Source organism: Lissotriton helveticus, chromosome 3_2 (assembly GCF_964261635.1).
Source record: "Lissotriton helveticus chromosome 3_2, aLisHel1.1, whole genome shotgun sequence".
In the NCBI taxonomy this organism is placed as follows: domain Eukaryota; kingdom Metazoa; phylum Chordata; class Amphibia; order Caudata; family Salamandridae; genus Lissotriton; species Lissotriton helveticus.
This window is the reverse complement of record NC_136062.1, coordinates 494,880,331-494,899,050: the sequence shown is the minus strand read 5'-3', so window position 1 is coordinate 494,899,050 and position 18,720 is coordinate 494,880,331.

The following is an 18,720-nucleotide window of genomic DNA, read 5'->3' as shown; positions in this document are numbered from 1 at the left end:
CATAGACACATGGATAATGGTATGTTAAGTGTATTTGTAGAGCACTCTATCACCCGGGAAGGTGTCCGGGCATAGACACATGGATAATGTTATGTAAGTGTATTTGTAGAGCACTCTATCACCCGGGAGGGTGTCCGGGCATAGACACATGTATAATGTTATGTTAAGTGTATTTGTAGAGCACTCTATCACCCGGGAAGGTGTCCGGGCATAGACACATGGATAATGTTATGTAAGTGTATTTGTAGAGCGCTCTATCACCAGGGAGGGTGTCCGGGCATAGACACATGGATAATGTTATGTGAGTGTCTTTGTAGAGCGCTCTATCACCCGGGAGGGTGTCCGGGCATAGACACATGGATAATGTTATGTTAAGTGTATTTGTAGAGCGCACTATCACCCGGGAGGGTGTCCGGGCATAGACACAGGGATAATGTTATGCAAGTGCATTTGTAGAGCGCACTATCACCCGGGAGGGTGTCCTGGCATAGACACATGGATAATGTTATGTAAGTGTATTTGTAGAGCGCACTATCACCCGGGAAGGTGTCCTGGCATAGACACATGGATAATGTTATGTTAAGTGTATTTGTAGAGCGCACTCTCACCTGGGAAGGTGTCCTGGCATAGACACATGGATAATGTTATGTAAGTGTATTTGTAGAGCGCACTATCACCCGGGAGGGTGTCCTGACATAGACACATGGATAATGTTATGTAAGTGTATTTGTAGAGCGCACTCTCACCTGGGAAGGTGTCCTGGCATAGACACATGGATAATGTTATGTAAGTGTATTTGTAGAGCGCACTATCACCCGGGAGGGTGTCCTGGCATAGACACATGGATAATGTTATGTAAGTGTATTAGTAGAGCGCTCTATCACCAGGGAGGGTGTCCTGGCATAGACACATTGATAATGTTATTTTAAGTGTATTTGTAGAGTACTCTATCACCCGGGAGGGTGTCCGGGCATAGACACATGGATAATGGTATGTTATGTTAAGTGTATTTGTAGAGCGCACTATCACCTGGGAGGGTGTCCGGGCATAGACACATGGATAATGTTATGTTATGTTAAGTGTTTTTGTAGAGCGCACTATCACCAGGGAGGGTGTCCTGGCATAGACACATGGATAATGTTATGTTAAGTGTATTTGTAGAGCGCACTACCACCCGGGAGGGTGTCCGGGCATAGACACATGGATAATGTTATGTTAAGTGTATTTGCAGAGCGCACTATCCCCCGGGAGGGTGTCCTGGCATAGACACATGGATAATGTTATGTTAAGTGTATTTGTAGAGCGCACTATCACCCCGGAAGGTGTCCTGGCATAGACACATGGATAATGTTATGTTAAGTGGATTTGTAGAGCGCACTATCACCCGGGAGGGTGTCCGGGCATAGACACATGGATAATGTTATGTTAAGTGTATTTGTAGAGCGCATTATCACCCGGGAGGGTGTCCGGGCATAGACACATGGATAATGTTATGTTAAGTGTATTTGTAGAGCGCACTATCACCCGGGAGGGTGTCCGGGCATAGACACATGGATAATGTTATGTTAAGTTTATTTGTAGAGCGCACTATCACCCGGGAAGGTGTCCGGGCATAGACACATGGATAATGTTATGTTAAGTGTATTTGTAGAGCGCACTATCACCCGGGAAGGTGTCCGGGCATAGACACATGGATAATGTTATGTTAAGTGTATTTGTAGAGCGCACTATCACCCGGGAAGGTGTCCGGGCATAGACACATGGATAATGTTATGTTAAGTGTATTTGTAGAGCGCACTATCACCCGGGAGGGTGTCCGGGCATAGACACATGGATAATGTTCTGTTAAGTGTATTTGTAGAGCACACTATCACCAGGGAGGGTGTCCTGGCATAGACACATGGATAATGTTATGTTAAGTGTATTTGTAGAGCGCACTATCACCAGGGAGGGTGTCTGGGCATAGACACAAGGATAATGTTATGTTAAGTGTATTTGTAGAGCGCACTATCACCTGGGAAGGTGTCCGGGCATAGACACATGGCAATGTTATGTTAAGTGTATTTGTAGAGCGCACTATCACCCGGGAGGGTGTCCGGGCATAGACACATGGCAATGTTATGTTAAGTGTATTTGTAGAGCGCACTATCACCCGGGAAGGTGTCCAGGCATAGACACATGGATAATGTTATGTTAAGTGTATTTGTAGAGCGCACTATCACCAGGGAAGGTGTCCGGGCATAGACACATGGATAATGTTATGTTAAGTGTATTTGTAGAGCACTCTATTACCCGGAAGGTGTCCGGGCATAGACACATGGATAATGTTATGTTAAGTGTATTTGTAGAGCGCACTATCACCCGGGAGGGTGTCTGGGCATAGACACATGGATAATGTTATGTTAAGTGTATTTGTAGAGCGCACTATCACCCGGGAGGGTGTCCGGGCATAGACACATGGATAATGTTATGTTAAGTGTATTTGTAGAGCGCACTATCACCCGGGAGGGTGTCCGGGCATAGACACATGGATAATGTTATGTTAAGTGTATTTGTAGAGCACTCTATCACCCGGGAGGGTGTCCGGGCATAGACACATGGATAATGGTATGTTAAGTTTATTTGTAGAGCGCACTATCACCCGGGAGGGTGTCCGGGCATAGACACATGGATCCTGGCCTTCCGCGGGAGCTCTCATCTAAGCCCTGATGATTTTAAAGATTTTTTGTGCTTAACTTTGTGTCCTATCATTTTAATTAAAAACTTACCTACCCTCGCCGGGACCTCTCCTTGCCTCGTTTTCCCCCGCGCAGCCGAGGTAGACGCTGCAGCGAGGTCAGCCTCTCTCGCTCGCCGCCATCAGCGAGCCGCCCCCCGAGCCACGCCTGTTGGACCCGGCCTCATGGCGTGGTCCTACCCCTCCCGCATGGCGGGCCCAGGACGACATCAGCCCTCCTCCGGACCCCGGGCGGCCCCTTCTGCCCGACCCTGCACGCCCCAACACCACAGATCCGGCTACCATCCCGGATCCCCATCATCGGCCTGGCCCCAGCGTAGGCCCCTCACGACCTAAGCACGAGGCCGGGCCCGACTCCATCTTGGGCCCACCACGTCACGACCGCGTGGCCTCGGCCCCAGCCTCGGCCCCAGCGAAGCCCAGACATCGAGGCACCAAGATCCACCCAGGTGGTCGAGTGGCCACTCAACAGATCCCGGAGGGAGAGGAGTTTCGATGGCCCTCCAGCCGTCCCCGGACGCCTGGTATCGATCGCCCTCTGGCCTCCCTGGGCGCTGGCTCCACCCCCCTGCTGGGTGTCTGGACACCATCATCTCGGCCCCTCTGGCCCCCAGGCGCGAGGGTCCGGACATCAAAGGACCTCCGTCCTATATCTGGGCCCGCCCCGGAGTAGGACGCCAGTTGTATCCTGGACTGGAAGCCCTGTTGACGCTGTCACGGCCGACACCAGACGAACTCATCCGTAACCCGACGACCTCTTGAGGGCCTGCTGGCACTGCCGCGGCCTACCTTGCTGAACCTACCGAGAGCCTGCTGGCGCTGCCGCGGCCTACCTTGCTGAAACCATCTTGAGAGCCTGCTGGCGCTGCCGCGGCCTACCTTGCTGAACCTACCGAGAGCCTGCTGGCGCTGCCGCGGCCTACCTTGCTGAAACATCTGAAAGCCTGCTGGCGCTGCCGCGGCCTACCTCGCTGAAACCATCCTGCAAACCTGCTGGCGCTGCCGCGGCCTACCTCGCTGAAACCATCCTGCAAGCCTGCTGGCGCTGCCGCGGCTCGACCTCTCGGAACCCCCCGGCTCGAGGATTGAGAGCTGTGCGTAGGGTATCCCGTCCTCCGCCCAGAGTAAGACTGTCCCGCTACCTTACCCCCTTTTACGAGACTTTACAGATCTCTCGATCTGCTTGTACATACTACCAAGAACCCGCAACCTTTTACTAGCTATAAAAGCTTAAGAACTTGACCTCTCGAATGGTGTCCATCTGTAGTGTTGTGATTACTCTACTGTATGATCCTAGGAGAGGACCCTCACTCAGGAGGCCTCTCGGTAACCGCGCGGCTACTTCTCGACGGAGAGGTGGACCTAGGGGTGGCCAGTCAGACATCTTCTGCCTCCCCCAGGGTAGAGCGCACTATCACCCGGGAGGGAGTCCGGGCATAGACACATGGATAATGTTCTGTTAAGTGTATTTGTAGAGCGCACTATCACCAGGGAGGGTGTCCTGGCATAGACACATGGATAATGTTATGTTAAGTGTATTTGTAGAGCGCACTATCACTAAGCATGAGCGCAAAATCCGCTCCGATCGCGGATTTTGCGGATTTTCGGCAAATCCGCGATCCGCGAACTCTCGCGAATTTGCCGAAAATCCGCAATCCGCGATCGGAGCGGATTTTGCGGTCAAAAGTTCAAGCGAGCCTAATTAACGATGGCGCCGGCAAGCTGCCAGCGCCATCCTGCAATAGTTACTTAATTAGCTTCAACAGGAAGCTCTAATAGATAAGATACAGCAGGGGCTCGAGCGCCTGCTTTATTTTAACAGTTGGAGCTTCCTGTTGAAGCTAATTAAGTAACTATTGCAGGATGGCGCTGGCAGCTTGCCGGCGCCATCGTAAATTATTTCAACGGTGGTGTCTTTTGAATAAATATGAAGGGCAGGGTTCATTCGGGCACGACGGTCCTGGCACAAAAAAATAAACCTCAACAGGAAACACTTGCAGATATCAATAAAGCATGTGCCCTAGTTGAAGCTTAAATTCAGTGACTCATTCATCAGCCCAAAAATTAATCTGCTGTTCTGATCGGTCTCTGCCCTTTTATACACACAAGAGGCATGCTCGCATGGACGCCCCGTCCGTTTGGCCCCGCCCACACACTCGAGGTGTGCACCGTCTTCCCGCCATTTACCCACTATGACGGACATTTCACTCAAGGGACCCCTGCGCACTTCGGCGCGATTGCATAGTAACACACACTTGGCCGCTGGAACTAGTTGAAGCGCAAATGCAGTGACTCATTCATCAGCCCAAAAAAAATCGTGAGCGTTGGGAGGCTGGGCAGATGTGCCTTCTTCCCAAATATACCATCGAAAATCCGCTGTGATGCTGCTCTGATCGGTCTCTGACCTTTTAGACACACAAGAGGCATGTGCGCTCGCGTGGAAGCCCCGTCCGTTTGGCCCCGCCCACACACTCGATGAAGCCCCGCCCCCCAATCCGCAAATCCGCTAAATCCGCGGATTTTGCGGATCCACGATCCGTGGATCCGCTAAATCCGCGAATCGTGGATCCGCAAAATCCGCCCATGCTTAACTATCACCAGGGAGGGTGTCTGGGCATAGACACAAGGATAATGTTATGTTAAGTGTATTTGTAGAGCGCACTATCACCTGGGAAGGTGTCCGGGCATAGACACATGGCAATGTTATGTTAAGTGTATTTGTAGAGCGCACTATCACCCGGGAGGGTGTCCGGGCATAGACACATGGCAATGTTATGTTAAGTGTATTTGTAGAGCGCACTATCACCCGGGAAGGTGTCCAGGCATAGACACATGGATAATGTTATGTTAAGTGTATTTGTAGAGCGCACTATCACCAGGGAAGGTGTCCGGGCATAGACACATGGATAATGTTATGTTAAGTGTATTTGTAGAGCACTCTATTACCCGGGAAGGTGTCCGGGCATAGACACATGGATAATGTTATGTTAAGTGTATTTGTAGAGCGCACTATCACCAGGGAAGGTGTCTGGGCATAGACACATGGATAATGTTATGTTAGGTGTATTTGTAGAGCGCACTATCACCCGGGAGGGTGTCTGGGCATAGACACATGGATAATGTTATGTTAAGTGTATTTGTAGAGCGCACTATCACCCGGGAGGGTGTCCGGGCATAGACACATGGATAATGGTATGTTAAGTGTATTTGTAGAGCGCACTATCACCCGGGAGGGTGTCCGGGCATAGACACATGGATCCTGGCCTTCCGCGGGAGCTCTCATCTAAGCCCTGATGATTTTAAAGATTTTTTGTGCTTAACTTTGTGTCCTATCATTTTAATTAAAAACTTACCTACCCTCGCCAGGACCTCTCCTTGCCTCGTTTTCCCCCGCGCAGCCGAGGTAGACGCTGCAGCGAGGTCAGCCTCTCTCGCTCGCCGCCATCAGCGAGCCGCCCCCCGAGCCACGCCCACTCTCATCTGGCCACGCCCACTTTGGGGTTAAAGGTAGGAGCTGACTACTAGCTCGCCCACTGGATCCTCCCCTGCCTTCCGCGGGAGATCTCATCTAAGCCCTGATGATTTTAAAGATTTTTTGTGCTTAACTTTGTGTCCTATCATTTTAATTAAAAACTTACCTACCCTCGCAGGGACCTCTCCTTTCCTCGTTTTCCCCCGCGCAGCCGAGGTAGACGCTGCAGCGGGGGGAGCCTCTCTCGCTCGCCGCCATCAGCGAGCCGCCCCCCGAGCCACGTCCACTCTCATCTGGCCACGCCCACTTTGGGGTTAAAGGTAGGAGCTGACTACTAGCTCGCCCACTGGATCCTCCCCTGCCTTCCGCGGGAGCTCTCATCTAAGCCCTGATGATTTTAAAGATTTTTTGTGCTTAACTTTGTGTCCTATCATTTTAATTAAAAACTTACCTACCCTCGCAGGGACCTCTCCTTGCCTTGTTTTCCCCCGCGCAGCCGAGGTAGACGCTGCAGCGGGGTCAGCCTCTCTCGCTCGCCGCCATCAGCGAGCCGCCCCCGAGCCACGCCCACTCTCATCTCGCCACGCCCTGAACGGCCCTATATATCATGTGCTTCCCCCGTTCGCGCAGCGGACGGGCGCAGCGGGCGTGCCGTTTGCGCGCCAAAGGCGCGCCTAAGGCAAGCCCGTCTGCGCCCGTCCGCGGCCAGACGGGCCCAGGGCCCCGAGATGCTGCCCTTTCCATCACTTACTCCCCCGCTTCGCTCAGAAGCCTCCAGTGTCCCTCTTGTGCCCTATCATCCACAACTTGGGATCGTCTGGTGTCTCTCGGCATCCCGGCCGACCTGCCTTCTCCTAGACTCATCCGGGCATCCGTGTCTGTCCCCACCCCGCCCGAGACCTGCATTCGTATATTTTATCTTAATACACGGTCTCTTCCTCAACATCATGCCGATATCTTTCTTTTGTTGACGGCTGAGAATCCTGATATCCTGCTGCTCACTGAGACTTGGTTGTCTGATCCTTCCCTCCCTGACACCCTGGCTGCCCTATCCCCTAACTACTACATGCTGAACGTCAATCGGCCTAACGGCCGTCGTGGCGGTGGGGTGGCGGCAGTCATACGCAAAGATTTGCCTTTCATCACGTCCTCCTCACTATGTCTCCCTGATGTCGAGAATCTCGCCATCAGCCTGGCAACTGAAGCTGGTGCCCTGACCCTCATTGTCCTATACCGTCCCCCCACCCCTATGCCCCTGTTCCCCGCCGCTCTCTGCGAGCAGCTCTCTGCCCTGATGACTTCTTCAGCCCGCTTCGCCATGTTTGGAGATTTCAACTATTGGTTCAATCACGCCGACGCTGGCCCCCATGCCATCGAATTGTTCGAGGCGCGTCTTAGCCTCAATCTGACTCAGCACGTCACCTCCCCTACTCATGTCGGGGGTCATGTCCTGGACCACATCTGGACACAGGGGGTGTCGTTTTCTGGCCCAATTATCTTCCCCTGTGTCTGGTCCGATCATTCATTGATCGAGTCTTCCATCCTTGTAAAGGGTCTGGTTAGGCCTCCTTCTTTGGATGGAGGGGCCGCTCGGAAATGGAAGACCCTTGATTCATCTGCCTTCCTTTCCTCTCTCGCTGAGACCCAGCCTCCAACTACTGACACCCCAGATGTTAACATCATGGACGTTAATATCTCCCATTGGCTCATGACGGCTAGCGACCTATTTGCACCCTTGTCCTGCTTCCCTCGAACACGCCTCAATAACTCTCATAAATGGTACAACTCTGCCCTGAAACAACAAATTCTTGAGCTGCGCCAACTGGAGCGTAGATGGAGGCGTAATTATCTTAGCTCCGACAGGGAAGCGTATGTGTCCGCACGAAAAGCTTATAAAAAAGCCATTATCACAACCAAGTCTGCTTTCATCTCCGAGAGAATTTTAACAGCTCCCAACAAATCCAAAGAGATTTTCAAGGCCCTTGGCGAATTAACATCGGACGCCAGGACACTCCCGATTTTGCCTCCCTCTGCAGAGTCATGCAATGCTTTAAATTCCTTTTTTATCGATAAGATCACCACAATTAAAAATTCTATTCCCCATTCCCTCCCCCTCGCCACAGCAGTATCCCCCCCGTCAATACCTCTACCCTGTCCCGGTTTCCTACACTTGACCCGGAATCCCTCGCCAAGCTGTCTACCCGTGTGAAATCTGGTTCCCCCAAGGACTGCTGCCCCCCCTCTGTGCTCCGCGATATCTGTCACACCCTTCCACAATGCATCCTTCCCTTACTTAATGCCTCCCTCAACTCTGGCATAGTTCCCAGGTCATTTAAGGAGGCCGTACTGGTGCCCCTGTTAAAGAAACCCGGCGCGGACCCAGCGGTCCTCGCTAACTATCGGCCCATCTCCCTTTTGCCCTTCCTGTCTAAAATCCTGGAGGCACATGTCACTACTTGCCTCTCGCAATTCATCGAGGAGTCCAACTTCCTGGCAATCAACCAGGCCGGTTTTAGACCAGCCCACTCTACAGAGGCTGTGATTCTTGCCGTGTTGGACAACCTCAGAAGCAACGCCGACAGAGGACTACCCCAGGCATTAGTCCTACTTGACTTATCGGCGGCATTCGACACGGTGGACCATAACTTCTTACTCCACCGTGTCGAGTCCGCCGGAGTCTGTGGGCCTGCTTTGTCCTGGGTCAAATCTTTTTTAGAGGGGAGATCTCAGGCAGTCAGTTTGGGTCCTTTCAGCGCCACCAGCGTTTCGTCATCTTGCGGGGTCCCTCAGGGATCTTCCTTGTCCCCCCTTCTTTTTAATTTGTATCTTCAACCCCTCCTTCACTCTCTAGGTAGGTGGGACGACACCGTGTTCAATTACGCGGATGATTTGCAAATTATTTTCCCCCTCACCTCCCCTGACGCTGTCACCAACTTTCAGACGGCCATGACACACATCCAGCACTGGATGAACCAAAATCAATTAAAGCTCAACCCGGGCAAGACTGAGCTTCTCCTTCCTGGGAGAAGTGCCCCTTATTGGGGCCCCCAGTACTGGCCCATTGAACTTGGTACACCTCCTTCTCCTGCTGGCTGCGTAAAGAGCCTCGGGGTCATTATTGACTCTGGGCTCACTCTCAAGGCCCAGGTGAGCGCTGTAACATCCTCCTGTATGTTCCAGCTATACAGGATACGGAAAGTTGCCCACCTCCTGACTCCCGAAGCCTTGCTACAAGTCTTAATAGCCTTGGTGATGTCCCGTCTGGACTTCTCTAATTCGATATACCACGGCCTTCCCAAATCCCAGCTGTCCAGGCTACAGACTGTTCAGAACCAGGCTGCTAGACTTGCATTCAAAATTCCCAGATGGCAGTCGGCCCAACCTTTATTACATCAACTCCACTGGCTACCAGTCAGTGAAAGAATAGCTTTTAAGGTCCACTGCCTGGTCTTCAAGGCTCTCACTGGTCCCTCCCCTGCCTTCCTGAAGTCCCTAATTACTCCTTACTGTCCCTCTCGCACCCTGAGGTCCACCCACCTCCAGCTTCTAGTCGTTCCCCGCTTTAAACTTACTAGAGCTGGTGGTCGCAGTTTCTCTCATCTGGCCCCTAAGCTGTGGAACTCTCTCCCACTCTCACTCAAGACCTCCTGTTCCCTCCTCTCTTTCAGGAAATCCTTAAAAACATTGCTCTTCTCCCATCGCCACTAAATTCCTTCTGTCTAATCTCAGGATCCTATCAGCGCCAGGAAACTCATGGTGACAGTGCGCTTAATAAATGCCTTATAACATAACATAACATAACATAATGTATGTTAAGTGTATTTGTAGAGCACTCTATCACCCGGGAGGGTGTCCTGGCATAGACACATGGATAATGTTATGTTAAGTGTATTTGTAGAGCGCACTATCACCCGGGAGGGTGTCCTGGCATAGACACATGGATAATGTTATGTTAAGGGTATTTGTAGAGCACTCTATCACCACGGAGGGTGTCCGGGCATAGACACATGGATAATGTTATGTTAAGTGTATTTGTAGAGCGCACTATCAGCCGGGAGGGTGTCCGGGCATAGACACATGGCAATGTTATGTTAAGTGTATTTGTAGAGCGCACTATCACCCGGGAAGGTGTCCGAGCATAGACACATGGATAATGTTATGTTAAGTGTATTTGTAGAGCGCACTATCACCAGGGAAGGTGTCTGGGCAAAGACACATGGATAATGTTATGTTAAGTGTATTTGTAGAGCGCACTATCACCCGGGAGGGTGTCCGGGCATAGACACATGGATAATGTTATGTTAGGTGTATTTGTAGAGCGCACTATCACCCGGGAAGGTGTCCGGGCACAGACACATGGATAATGTTATGTTAAGTGTATTTGTAGAGCGCACTATCACCCGGGAGGGTGTCCTGGCATAGACACATGGATAATGTTATGTTAAGTGTATTTGTAGAGCGCACTATCACCCGGGAGGGTGTCCGGGCATAGACACATGGATAATGTTATGTTATGTTAGTGTATTTGTAGAGCGCACTATCACACGGGAAGGTGTCCGGGCATAGACACATGGATAATGTTATGTTAAGTGTATTTGTAGAGCGCACTATCACCCGGGAGGGTGTCCGGGCATAGACACATGGATAATGTTATGTTAAGTGTATTTGTAGAGCGCACTATCACCCGGGAGGGTGTCCGGGCATAGACACATGGATAATGTTATGTTATGTTAGTGTATTTGTAGAGCGCACTATCACCCGGGAAGGTGTCCGGGCATAGACACATGGATAATGTTATGTTAAGTGTATTTGTAGAGCGCTCTATCACCCGGGAGGGTGTCCGGGCATAGACACATGGATAATGTTATGTTATGTTAAGTGTATTTATAGAGCGCACTATCACCTGGGAAGGTGTCCGGGTATAGACACATGGATAATGTTATGTTAAGTGTATTTGTAGAGCGCACTATCACCCGGGAGGGTGTCCGGGCATAGACACATGGATAATGTTATGTTAAGTGTATTTGTAGAGCGCACTATCACCCGGGAAGGTGTCCGGGCATAGACACATGGATAATGTTATGTTAAGTGTATTTGTAGAGCGCACTATCACCTGGGAAGGTGTCCGGGTATAGACACATGGATAATGTTATGTTAAGTGTATTTGTAGAGCGCACTATCACCCGGGAGGATGTCCGGGTATAGACACATGGATAATGTTATGTTAAGTGTATTTGTAGAGCGCACTATTACCCGGGAGGATGTCCGGGTATAGACACATGGATAATGTTATGTTAAGTGTATTTGTAGAGCGCACTATCACCCGGGAAGGTGTCCGGGCATAGACACATGGATAATGTTATGTTAAGTGTATTTGTAGAGCGCACTATCACCCGGGAGGGTGTCCGGGCATAGACACATGGATAATGGTATGTTAAGTGTATTTGTAGAGCGCACTATCACCCGGGAGGTTGTCCGGGCATAGACACATGGATCCTGGCCTTCCGCGGGAGCTCTCATCTAAGCCCTGATGATTTTAAAGATTTTTTGTGCTTAACTTTGTGTCCTATCATTTTAATTAAAAACTTACCTACCCTCGCCGAGACCTCTCCTTGCCTCGTTTTCCCCCGCGCAGCCGAGGTAGACGCTGCAGCGAGGTCAGCCTCTCTCGCTCGCCGCCATCAGCGAGCCGCCCCCCGAGCCACGCCCACTCTCATCTGGCCACGCCCACTTTGGGGTTAAAGGTAGGAGCTGACTACTAGCTTGCCCACTGGATCCTCCCCTGCCTTCCGCGGGAGCTCTCATCTAAGCCCTGATGATTTTAAAGATTTTTTGGGCTAAACTTTGTGTCCTATCATTTTAATTAAAAACGTACCTACCCTCGCAGGGACCTCTCCTTGCCTCGTTTTCCCCCGCGCAGCCGAGGTAGACGCTGCAGCGAGGTCAGCCTCTCTCGCTCGCCGCCATCAGCGAGCCGCCCCCCGAGCCACGCCCACTCTCATCTGGCCACGCCCACTTTGGGGTTAAAGGTAGGAGCTGACTACTAGCTCGCCCACTGGATCCTCCCCTGCCTTCCGCGGGAGCTCTCATCTAAGCCCTGATGATTTTAAAGATTTTTTGTGCTTAACTTTGTGTCCTATCATTTTAATTAAAAACTTACCTACCCTCGCAGGGACCTCTCCTTGCCTCGTTTTCCCCCGCGCAGCCGAGGTAGACGCTGCAGCGGGGTCAGCCTCTCTCGCTCGCCGCCATCAGCGAGCCGCCCCCGAGCCACGCCCACTCTCATCTCGCCACGCCCTGAACGGCCCTATATATCATGTGCTTCCCCCGTTCGCGCAGCGGACGGGCGCAGCGGGCGCTCCGTTTGCGCGCCAAAGGCGCGCCCAAGGCAAGCCCGTCTGCGCCCGTCCGCGGCCAGACGGGCCCAGGGCCCCGAGATGCTGCCCTTTCCATCACTTACTCCCCCGCTTCGCTCAGAAGCCTCCAGTGTCCCTCTTGTGCCCTATCATCCACAACTTGGGATCGTCTGGTGTCTCTCGGCATCCCGGCCGACCTGCCTTCTCCTAGACTCATCCGGGCATCCGTGTCTGTCCCCACCCCGCCTGAGACCTGCATTCGTATATTTTATCTTAATACACGGTCTCTTCCTCAACATCATGCCGATATCTTTCTTTTGTTGAGGGCTGAGAATCCTGATATCCTGCTGCTCACTGAGACCTGGTTGTCTGATCCTTCCCTCCCTGACACCCTGGCTGCCCTACCCCCTAACTACTACATGCTGAACGTCAATCGGCCTAACGGCCGTCGTGGCGGTGGGGTGGCGGCAGTCATACGCAAAGATTTGCCTTTCATCACGTCCTCCTCACTATGTCTCCCTGATGTCGAGAATCTCGCCATCAGCCTGGCAACTGAAGCTGGTGCCCTGACCCTCATTGTCCTATACCGTCCCCCCACCCCTATGCCCCTGTTCCCCGCCGCTCTCTGCGAGCAGCTCTCTGCCCTGATGACTTCTTCAGCCCGCTTCGCCATGTTTGGAGATTTCAACTATTGGTTCAATCACGCCGACGCTGGCCCCCATGCCATCGAATTGTTCGAGGCGCTTCTTAGCCTCAATCTGACTCAGCACGTCACCTCCCCTACTCATGTCGGGGGTCATGTCCTGGACCACATCTGGACACAGGGGGTGTCGTTTTCTGGCCCGATTATCTCCCCCTGTGTCTGGTCCGATCATTCATTGATCGAGTCTTCCATCCTTGTAAAGGGTCTGGTTAGGCCTCCTTCTTTGGATGAAGGGGCCGCTCGGAAATGGAAGACCCTTGATTCATCTGCCTTCCTTTCCTCTCTCGCTGAGACCCAGCCTCCAACTACTGACACCCCAGATGTTAACATCATGGACGTTAATATCTCCCATTGGCTCACGACGGCTAGCGACCTATTTGCACCCTTGTCCTGCTTCCCTCGAACACGCCTCAATAACTCTCATAAATGGTACAACTCTGCCCTGAAACAACAACATCTTGAGCTGCGCCAACTGGAGCGTAGATGGAGGCGTAATTATCTTAGCTCCGACAGGGAAGCGTATGTGTCCGCACGGAAAGCTTATAAAAAAGCCATTATCACAACCAAGTCTGCTTTCATCTCCGAGAGAATTTTAACAGCTCCCAACAAATCCAAAGAGATTTTCAAGGCCCTTGGCGAATTAACATCGGACGCCAGGACACTCCCGAATTTGCCTCCCTCTGCAGAGTCATGCAATGCTTTAAATTCCTTTTTTATCGATAAGATCACCACAATTAAAAATTCTATTCCCCATTCCCTCCCCCTCGCCACAGCAGTATCCCCCCCCCGTCAATTCCTCTACCCTGTCCCGGTTTCCTACACTTGACCCGGAATCCCTCGCCAAGCTGTCTACCCGTGTGAAATCTGGTTCCCCCAAGGACTGCTGCCCCCCCTCTGTGCTCCGCGATATCTGTCACACCCTTCCACAATGCATCCTTCCCTTACTTAATGCCTCCCTCAACTCTGGCATAGTTCCCAGGTCATTTAAGGAGGCCGTACTGGTGCCCCTGTTAAAGAAACCCGGCGCGGACCCAGCGGTCCTCGCTAACTATCGGCCCATCTCCCTTTTGCCCTTCCTGTCTAAAATCCTGGAGGCACATGTCACTACTTGCCTCTCGCAATTCATCGAGGAGTCCAACTTCCTGGCAATCAACCAGGCCGGTTTTAGACCAGCCCACTCTACAGAGGCTGTGATTCTTGCCGTGTTGGACAACCTCAGAAGCAACGCCGACAGAGGACTACCCCAGGCATTAGTCCTACTTGACTTATCGGCGGCATTCGACACGGTGGACCATAACATCTTACTCCACCGTGTCGAGTCCGCCGGAGTCTGTGGGCCTGCTTTGTCCTGGGTCAAATCTTATTTAGAGGGGAGATCTCAGGCAGTCAGTTTGGGTCCTTTCAGCGCCACCAGCGTTTCGTCATCTTGCGGGGTCCCTCAGGGATCTTCCTTGTCCCCCCTTCTTTTTAATTTGTATCTTCAACCCCTCCTTCACTCTCTAGGTAGGTGGGACGTCACCGTGTTCAATTACGCGGATGATTTGCAAATTATTTTCCCCCTCACCTCCCCTGACGCTGTCACTAACTTTCAGACGGCCATGACACACATCCAGCACTGGATGAACCAAAATCAATTAAAGCAAGACTGAGCTTCTCCTTCCTGGGAGAAGTGCCCCTTATTGGGGCCCCCAGTACTGGCCCATTGAACTTGGTACACCTCCCTCTCCTGCTGGCTGCGTAAAGAGCCTCGGGGTCATTATTGACTCTGGGCTCACTCTCAAGGCCCAGGTGAGCGCTGTAACATCCTCCTGTATGTTCTAGCTATACAGGATACGGAAAGTTGCCCACCTCCTGACTCCCGAAGCCTTGCTACAAGTCTTAATAGCCTTGGTGATGTCCCGTCTGGACTTCTCTAATTCGATATACCACGGCCTTCCCAAATCCCAGCTGTCCAGGCTACAGACTGTTCAGAACCAGGCTGCTAGACTTGCATTCAAAATTCCCAGATGGCAGTCGGCCCAACCTTTATTACATCAACTCCACTGGCTACCAGTCAGTGAAAGAATAGCTTTTAAGGTCCACTGCCTGGTCTTCAAGGCTCTCACTGGTCCCTCCCCTGCCTTCCTGAAGTCCTTGATTACTCCTTACTGTCCCTCTCGCACCCTGAGGTCCACCCACCTCCAGCTTCTAGTCGTTCCCCGCTTTAAACTTACTAGAGCTGGTGGTCGCAGTTTCTCTCATCTGGCCCCTAAGCTGTGGAACTCTCTCCCACTCTCACTCAAGACCTCCTGTTCCCTCCTCTCTTTCAGGAAATCCTTAAAAACATTGCTCTTCTCCCATCGCCACTAAATTCCTTCTGTCTAATCTCAGGATCCTATCAGCGCCAGGAAACTCATGGTGACAGTGCGCTTAATAAATGCCTTATAACATAACATAACATAACATAATGTATGTTAAGTGTATTTGTAGAGCACTCTATCACCCGGGAGGGTGTCCTGGCATAGACACATGGATAATGTTATGTTAAGTGTATTTATAGAGCGCACTATCACCCGGGAGGGTGTCCTGGCATAGACACATGGATAATGTTATGTTAAGTGTATTTGTAGAGCGCACTATCACCCGGGAGGGTGTCCGGGCATAGACACATGGATAATGTTATGTTAAGTGTATTTGTAGAGCGCACTATCACCCGGGAGGGTGTCCTGGCATAGACACATGGATAATGTTATGTTAAGTGTATTTGTAGAGCGCACTATCACCCGGGAGGGTGTCCGGGCATAGACACATGGATAATGTTATGTTAAGTGTATTTGTAGAGCGCACTCTCACCTGGGAAGGTGTCCGGGCATAGACACATGGATAATGTTATGTAAGTGTATTTGTAGAGCGCTCTATATCCCGGGAGGGTGTCCTGACATAGACACATGGATAATGTTATGTAAGTGTATTTGTAGAGCGCTCTATCACCAGGGAGGGTGTCCTGGCATAGACACATGGATAATGTTATGTAAGTGTATTTGTAGAGCGCTCTATATCCCGGGAGGGTGTCCTGACATAGACACATGGATAATGTTATGTAAGTGTATTTGTAGAGCGCTCTATCACCAGGGAGGGTGTCCTGGCATAGACACATGGATAATGTTATGTTAAGTGTATTTGTAGAGCACTCTATCACCCGGGAGGGTGTCCGGGCATAGACACATGGATAATGGTATGTTATGTTAAGTGTATTTGTAGAGCGCACTATCACCTGGGAGGGTGTCCAGGCATAGACACATGGATAATGTTATGTTAAGTGTATTTGTAGAGCGCACTACCACCCGGGAGGGTGTCCTGGCATAGACACATGGATAATGTTATGTTAAGTATATTTGCAGAGCGCACTATCACCCGGGAGGGTGTCCGGGCATAGACACATGGATAATGTTATGTTAAGTGTATTTGCAGAGCGCTCTATCACCCGGGAGGGTGTCCTGGCATAGACACATGGATAATGTTATGTTAAGTGTATTTGTAGAGCGCACTATCACCCGGGAAGGTGTCCTGGCATAGACACATGGATAATGTTATGTTAAGTGTATTTGCAGAGCGCACTATCACCCGGGAAGGTGTCCTGGCATAGACACATGGATAATGTTATGTTAAGTTTATTTGTAGAGCGCACTATCACCCGGGAGGGTGTCCGGGCATAGACACATGGATAATGTTATGTTAAGTGTATTTGTAGAGCGCACTATCACCCGGGAGGGTGTCCGGGCATAGACACATGGATAATGTTATGTTATGTGTATTTGCAGAGCGCTCTATCACCCGGGAGGGTGTCCTGGCATAGACACATGGATAATGTTATGTTAAGTGTATTTGTAGAGCGCACTATCACCCGGGAAGGTGTCCTGGCATAGACACATGGATAATGTTATGTTAAGTGTATTTGTAGAGCGCACTATCACCCGGGAAGGTGTCCTGGCATAGACACATGGATAATGTTATGTTAAGTTTATTTGTAGAGCGCACTATCACCCGGGAGGGTGTCCGGGCATAGACACATGGATAATGTTATGTTAAGTGTATTCGTAGAGCGCACTATCACCCGGGTGGGTGTCCGGGCATAGACACATGGATAATGTTATGTTATGTGTATTTGTAGAGCGCACTATCACCCGGGAGGGTGTCCGGGCACAGACACATGTATAATGTTATGTTAAGTGTATTTGTAGAGCGCACTATCACACGGGAGGGTGTCCTGGCATAGACACATCGATAATGTTATGTTATGTTAGTTGTATTTGTAGACTACTCTATCACCCGGGAGGGTGTCCGGGCATAGACACATGGATAATGTTATGTTAAGTGTATTTGTAGAATACTCTATCACCCGGGAGGGTGTCCAGGCATAGACACATGGATAATGTTATGTTAAGTGTATTTGTAGAGCACTCTATCACCCGGGAGGGTGTCCGGGCATAGACACATGGATAATGGTATGTTAAGTGTATTTGTAGAGCGCACTATCACCCGGGAGGGTGTCCGGGCATAGACACATGGATAATATATGTTAAGTGTATTTGTAGAGCACTCTATCACCCGGGAAGGTGTCCGGGCATAGACACATGGATAATGTTATGTAAGTGTATTTGTAGAGCACTCTATCACCCGGGAGGGTGTCCGGGCAAAGACACATGGATAATGGTATGTTAAGTGTATTTGTAGAGCACTCTATCACCCGGGAAGGTGTCCGGGCATAGACACATGGATAATGTTATGTAAGTGTATTTGTAGAGCACTCTATCACCCGGGAGGGTGTCCGGGCATAGACACATGTATAATGTTATGTTAAGTGTATTTGTAGAGCACTCTATCACCCGGGAAGGTGTCCGGGCATAGACACATGGATAATGTATGTTAAGTGTATTTTTAGAGCACTCTATCACCCGGGAAGGTGTCCGGGCATAGACACATGGATAATGTTATGTAAGTGTATTTGTAGAGCGCTCTATCACCAGGGAGGGTGTCCGGGCATAGACACATGGATAATGTTATGTAAGTGTATTTGTAGAGCGCTCTATCACCCGGGAGGGTGTCCGGGCATAGACCCATGGATAATATTATGTTAAGTGTATTTGTAGAGCACTCTATCACCCGAGAGGGTGTCCGGGCATAGACACATGGATAATGGTATGTTAAGTGTATTTGTAGAGCACTCTATCACCCGGGAAGGTGTCCGGGCATAGACACATGGATAATGTAATGTAAGTGTATTTGTAGAGCACTCTATCACCCGGGAGGGTGTCCGGGCATAGACACATGTATAATGTTATGTTAAGTGTATTTGTAGAGCACTCTATCACCCGGGAAGGTGTCCGGGCATAGACACATGGATAGTATATGTTAAGTGTATTTGTAGAGCACTCTATCACCCGGGAAGGTGTCCGGGCATAGACACATGGAT